Source organism: Trichomycterus rosablanca, chromosome 3, assembly GCF_030014385.1.
Source record: "Trichomycterus rosablanca isolate fTriRos1 chromosome 3, fTriRos1.hap1, whole genome shotgun sequence".
NCBI classification, from domain to species: Eukaryota; Metazoa; Chordata; class Actinopteri; order Siluriformes; family Trichomycteridae; genus Trichomycterus; species Trichomycterus rosablanca.
Genome location: NC_085990.1, coordinates 33,159,996 through 33,167,297, shown reverse-complemented (window position 1 = coordinate 33,167,297; position 7,302 = coordinate 33,159,996).

Here is a 7,302-nt window from a genome sequence, read left to right as displayed (position 1 = left end):
CATTCATTATATAATCAGCCAGCACAGAATGGAAGTAATTCTGAATGTTTTACTGCCTTATCATATTTGATATGAGAAAGAGAAGGAAATGGCCTGATTTTCACCAATAAATTATTACCACATCAAAACATTTGCATATTTAATTTCTTGTTTATGAAAACAGTTCAAGTAGTAATTTCCATTTCAAAATAGTGCAAATGAGTTTCTTGTCAAAACACAGAAATAACTGATAAATATATTTTCCTGCAGGATATAAAAAATTAAAAACAAGGAAAAATAATGAAAATATGACTTTACTACACTATTATTATACATATATTGTAGAATAGCCAGGTAGATTATCATCTCTTTGCTGAAACTATCTAGTCGTTATGCCTGTGATAGGGTACCTGCAGTATGGTGGAAGAATACCTGGAGCATTTATGTTACTGCTTTATGTAAAAGGCTAATGACTGGTGGGAAAAGAGCATGACTGCTTCATGTGTTAGAGGGGGAGTGTGTACATCTGTGGCCCTCTTTAGCCGGCATGGATGTTGTGCATGGAATGGAGGTTGACTGTGCAATAATGGGATTAGGATGTCTACATTTTTTACTTTTACAATGAAATCATTAACTGGACAAATTAATTAAAGTGTTAATTTATGTGGTTCTTTTATATTTATAATTAATGAGCTAAAATCTCACTGGATGATCTTAGTGATATTTTATGTATGAGCTTACCTTGCTCTTTCATACTTAAACCAACTTATCAGCTAATTACAGATTCTTGTTAAGTAATAGTGTGCAAAGCTGAACTTATTAAAGTTTGTTTATGCTCCCATAACTGCTTTGTTAAATACAGTGACTTTTGTGCTCTATCAAAAGTGTATTCCCACCTTGAAGAAAGTGTTTGGGGGTGGTGGTGTCAGACCCACCGGAACTCTAATCAGATACTCTGGATACCTTTCACCTCACCTTTGAGTAGGTATGTAAATTGGTAACTGTGTGATGTCCTGCACTGAGTTTCCAGGGTGTATTGTGGCCATTGGCCCCATTTCAGACTCAGGTGGCATCAGACCCATGGCAACACTGACCAGGATGTACTTCTACCTAGCTTACTATTTTTTGACTGGTACCAGACCACTGCAACCTTGATCAGGATAATGTCCTTGTGTAAGATGAATAAATAATGAGTCATTAAACTGACTTAACCAGATGTATATAAGTACAATGTGTGTATTTTATCTTTGGTTTTTAGACACATTTGAGCGAACTACATATGGTGCATATGTGATTCACTAAGCTAAAATCATGCCTGACTAATGGCATGATGTGATTAAAATGTAGTATTTGTCCATTCTGATTATGCACTGGCTGTCTAGTTATGGATTAGCCCAGTCAGCTTTGCCTTACACGTGCTTTTTGTCCAGAAAGGTCTTGTAAGGATGGACAGATCCTGGCATACAGAAACAGAGGTTAACCACACTGACATTTTACTGCAATTTCATAGGGCATTTGGCAGGGAAGAAGCCATCAGAACTCTTATCTGAGATATAGCACACAAAGCTTCCCTTTCTATGTCTCTGTCTCTTTCTCTCTCTCTCACTCACACACTTAAAACTTATTATTAACCACAAATAAATTTTTATGATCCTTTCCAACATGTTTACCAACCCCAACAATAATTTCATATAAGTTTGCTGCTCTCTGTACTTACCACCAGCCTTCACACAGTTCCTTTTAAGTTTCAGTGAAAGTGACCCTCTCTCACCAAACACACACACACAGACACACAGACACAGACACACACACAGACACACAGACACACACACAGACACAGACAGAGAGAGAGCAGATGTTCTGCAAAGCTTCTGTGGAAGATCTGTGATGGGCCAAGTCCCCGCAACAGGGGGTGCAGAACAATAATGGCTCCCTACAATTTGCTCTCACATTCAGAAGATATATGACCATCTTTTCCCAGGTGACATACCACTTTTGCCCTCCAAATCCCAACACCCAATCTATAGTTGCCTCAAAACAGGTTGTTTCATTCCAAACAGGTGACAGGTGGGCTCTTTTATGTTAGAAGGAACAAAACAAGTATGGGGGTGATTAAAAAAAGTGTTGAGCTGGAGCAAAAACATCTGCATTGCATATTTATACACTTACAGTAAGTGCAATAAGGAACAAAAGAAACCTGAGCTAAGACACAGACTGAAGTAAATACAGTAAATGTCTAACAAATATTAAATAAAATTCAGAATTCTGTTTTGCTGTTGATTATAGACTGCACACAGGAGAATTGTTAAACATTACTGCATAAAAGAGTCTTAAAGGGCAAAAGATTCAACATACAAATGTTACAGTTTGAGGAATAATAATATTAGGGAACAGTTTGTGGACCTCACCAGCTGTTCCATATTGGAACGCATAGCCAATTAAAAAACAGGAATTTTGGTTCTAGTGTTAAACAATATATAATAATCTTTTGTCAGCTGTTTGGGAAAGACTCTTTCCTGTTTCAGCATGACTGTGTTCTTGTGCTCAAAAGGGAAGTTCATAAAGGCATGGTTTGACAAATTTGGTGTGGGAAACTCCTGTGGCCTGCACAGAACCCTGACCCCAACCTCATTGCACACCTTCAGAATAAATTGTATCATTGATTCTCAGGTAGGCTTCTTGTTAAGGATCAGTGCCTGCCCTTACAAATGCCCTTTTGAATAAACAGGTACAGATTCTTTTAAACACACTTAAATGTTGTGTAAAGCCTTACCAAAAGGTGGAATGCTGTTATAGAATATTAATATTAATATTTTGGAATATGATGGTCAGGTGTAACATATGTTTGGACATATTCTGTACTTTGTGAGGTTGTTTCTTTTAGTTTAGAAGTGTAAATGTGAAGCCAATAAATATACAGTGGTTAACTCGACATTAATTGAGTTTAAAAGGTGTTGAGTTTCAAGGTATTTTTTCCCATAAAGATGTATGGGAAACCTGTTAATGCGTTCCATGGTCCCGTTGAACTGCATATATTTTAGGAGAATGTAAAATAATGGGGTTGTTTTTGACAGTTGTACACTAAAAATAACACAAATATATTATAAAACACTGAAATACATTTGAAAAACAGTTAAAAATGAATATAAACCTTGACTTTTTTATTGTTTTCTTAAACTTCCTAATTGTGGATGCTTGATCTTGGAATACTGGATTCTGTTAGGTAAAGGTGCTTTCACATGAAAAGCGACAAAATAACTCTTGCACTTTTTTCCACAATAAGTTTTGTGCAGTGCTATTTTGTTGCCTCTCATGTGAATGCGCCTTTACTGAACGGAATACGGTATTTCATGATCAAGCATTCACGATTTAAAAAAGCGTAAGGAAACAATAAAGAAGTAAAGGTAAAGTGCAGGTTTTAATGTATTTTTATATAGATTTTTAACTGTTTTTAATTGTATTTCAGTGTTTTTATATAGACTTATTGTACTAAAACAACGAGTGAGGAATTTCATTAGTGAAGAGAACATATGAGCAGTAATAATTAAGAGAAGTTTAGTGTTCCTGTGTCATTCTTTTAATACATGAAGTCACATTTTAGACCCGGAAAAGCTGACCTCCCCCGCTATAACACAAGTTTATAAGTGATACAGTGAGGAAAGCACTGTACAGCTAAACACAGAGTGGATTTGATTGTTATCTGTCTCATATTTACACTGCTCAAGCCAAGCGCTGAACGAAGTGGCTGTTCATTGTAAATTTTAAATTACATTAAAAAAAAAATTTAAGCCTGAACACTTCAAATTTCTCCCCGAAGTGCGTCGAGTTTCAAACATTTCGAGTTTAGGGGATATCGAGTTACAAAGTACCACTGTATTAAATAGCCAAAGGCTTATTCACTTTAACATGTGAATAAAAATTAACTACCATCAATATTAATCCAACAGTACAGACATTGGGTTTTAAGGTCACTGATTTCAGTGTAGGGTTTGGCTGCTATTCTGTGAACCTAAAAATAGTTTGGCCACTATTTTGTGAATCCTAAAACATAATTTTAAATTATTATCTTAGATTAAATTATTATGGGCGTAAAAATTTGCTGGTGAAGAAAAATTGCTTTGTTCTCTGGACCTTTAAATCCTAATTTAAACACTTATTTAACCTGGCCTTTTTTAAATTCTTGGATTGCTTTCATTACTTTCTCCACTTTATCACGCTGGGTGAGAGGAAGCAGGTTCAGACCATCCTGTGTTCTCCACTGAGTCTGATCTTCACAGCCTCTTTGCTATCAGCTTCCCCTGGGCTCTTATTCTCCTTTGCTTCACTATTTCTACTTCCTTTACTATTCTTGTTGACACACACTCCTACTGTGTGGAACAGATGGAGGGCCTATTTTCCTCAAACGGAGAGGCTTTTGGCAGGTTGTCTGTAAAACAAGCCAAGAGTCAGCATCACTAAAACTTGCCCTGACTTGAACTTCATAAATTTCATGATTGTCTTTATAGCTATCAAAGTCATTACACTTCTCATTACAGTGCTGGCGGTGTCATGAAGGGCATTAAAGTGATCTATGGAACCAGAAGTAGATTAAAGAGTTAGAAATAGGAAAAGGATATCCTTTCTCCTCCTTCCTTTTCTGTGCTTTAAACAGTGCCAAAATGTGCACACCATACCTGCAGAACCAAACATGAAGTTTAAGATGGAAAAAAAAAATATTTATTTATGTTACACACAGATGCTTCTCATACAACAGAAAGTGAAAAATGTAGATGTTGTGTTTATCATACTGTTAAATTGATTTATTTTCCTTTAACTAGGCTGCATGGTCATCTAATGTGGCCATCTAAACCCCATATCTAAATTTGCTTATTAACGATTTCATTATAAAACCAAGTAGTAATATGGAGTTTGCCCTTCTTTACTGCTACAACAGCTGGAAAGGCTTTTTTCATAGTTTGTAACACAACTGCTCAGATTTAAGGATTAATGTGCAAAAAATTTTTTCGTATTAAGTTGGGCACGAATAAAATAACAGAATTGTACTGGACTATTAATTCATGTTTTTATGCTGAAGTAACATGCAGAAGATAATAATTTTATGTTTGCCTTTGGTGGTTAAAAAAATGCCTCCATAGTATGGCTCTAAGCATGTGATGTAATAATGTAATACACTTGGATGACTGCTTGATTCTATGCAAGCTATGGGGAGATAAAATAGTCCAACAGTACATTTGTCTATGTGGTGTCATTTGTAAATGATAAATGAACCAAAAAATAAACCAATCACTCGCTGTACTGTAAACAATATGAAAGAACAGCCTTCATTTTTATTTATTATAGCTCTGATATGTACATTGAATGCTGTCTACAGCTTATACAGCATGTAAAAAGAGAAAACATTTTTGTCTGTGCTTACATGTCATCTGATGCACCATGTTATCTCTGAAGATTTCAAATTATAACATTACAAAACATACCCATTATACATTTTCTTATAAAGAATAAAACATGATGAAACACAAAAAACATAAAATAACTGATACAATATGTGCATTCATTGTTATTTCTAGTATAAAATCTCCCTCCTTACAGGCACTTAAAACCATCAACATCTCCAATATATAAAATAAAATACAAAATGTAAAAGCAGCTAATGCCAAAAACATTTCAGAACCCACTTAACTCCAATACTTGAGTTTCTTTGATTATGAGATGATATAATCAAGTTTTTGTTATACAAGGTCCACATAATTAATGAAAATAAGTAAGAACTTGGCAGTCTCTTGCAACTCATCCTGCTATTTAGCTTGTACACTGAGTGAAATCTAGCTGAAGCTCTGAACACCAAACCCTATACTCGACAAAGCCTCAAATGCTGCAAAGCTGTCAGTAAAAGTTTGAACTCTGAAAAATATTATTTCAGTTAACAGTTGGATTAATTCAGTTTAATAATAACTAATATACCTGCATAATTGTATTTATTTACAGTTAATAAGCTGGTATTTTTATTATTGTTAGTTATAGCTAGTAATCTAGCTAGCTAAATGCTCATATTTGCTCTATTTTAGGCATTTGTACCTTTAAAAAAAAAAAAATCTAGTTATGCTTAAAAAAAAAATCTAATTATTCATCTGTAGGCAAGTATGTCTGTGCAGTTGCCTGGCTGGTCGATACCACAGCTAAGATTCAAACTTGGATGTAGTCCCATCAATATAGATGTTTTTTGCAATTCTAAGTAAATAGAGATGGCTAACTACACATCAGTCTCTTAAAGTTAATGTCTGGCCAAGAAGTGGCTTATTTTGCTCAGATGTGTAGACTGCACATTGTCATATTTGTGGCAGGGCTACAGCTAAATGTTAACATTAATTTTATTACAGGTTCAAACATTTTTTAAACAAAATTTAAAAAACAAAAACCAAAGAAGATCAAAACATACTGCCTGTGATTTTTTTCCACTGTGGTCCACACTCACCTGATCTAAACCTCATCAGGTCAGAGAAAACTAAGCATTCAGTACCATCACATGGTGCTATATATGGCTTTTGATAGATTTTGCACACACTTGTGAAGTCCATGTCTGCCTGAGTGTGTGCTGTCAGTAAAGCAAATGGGAGAATATACAAAATATTAAGAAATATAAAGTTAATGTATTTTTATAGGATCTTTATATGTCACTCACATTGTTATGCTGATTATTTGATTTGGTATGAAAACATTAAATTTAGGAAACATATGCAGCAGTGTTAGGTATCTGTGTGCACAATGTCAGATTTTTGTGTGATCTGTGTTGTGATTTTATGACATTAATAAAGTTAGCCAGGTTTTTGCATTCACCCTGCATTTAATTTTGCTGTTACACATCAACTTAAAACGAGCTGTTTGTAAGTAATACAATGTAAATAAAATCTGTACATAACTCATTGTGCTAAAAAGCTACTTGACTAACATTTAACTTAGCACTTTACTTAAACAAGTGAGCTGTGAATTTAAAAAGAACCATTTTACTTCTTTCAATTATTAGTCTTGTATATATGCAATCATTGGTCGGTTTGCCTGTAAATAAATAGGAATCAGTTATATGAAAATCATGATTACTTAACAGGACAGGTGTGTGATGGTAAAAATTTATCTGAAGCTTTAGAATCAAGTAGTCATGATGGAATATGTGGGAGGAACTGGCTAAAGGATTTACGGAATGAATGCTGGGTGATCGGGTCACGACCGAGCCATATAAACACTTAAATCCCTCTTCTACACAGGTGTATGGGTAAAAGCTGAATGGTCACTTTTTAGTGTCCAAAGGCTGTCGAGTGTTAACAC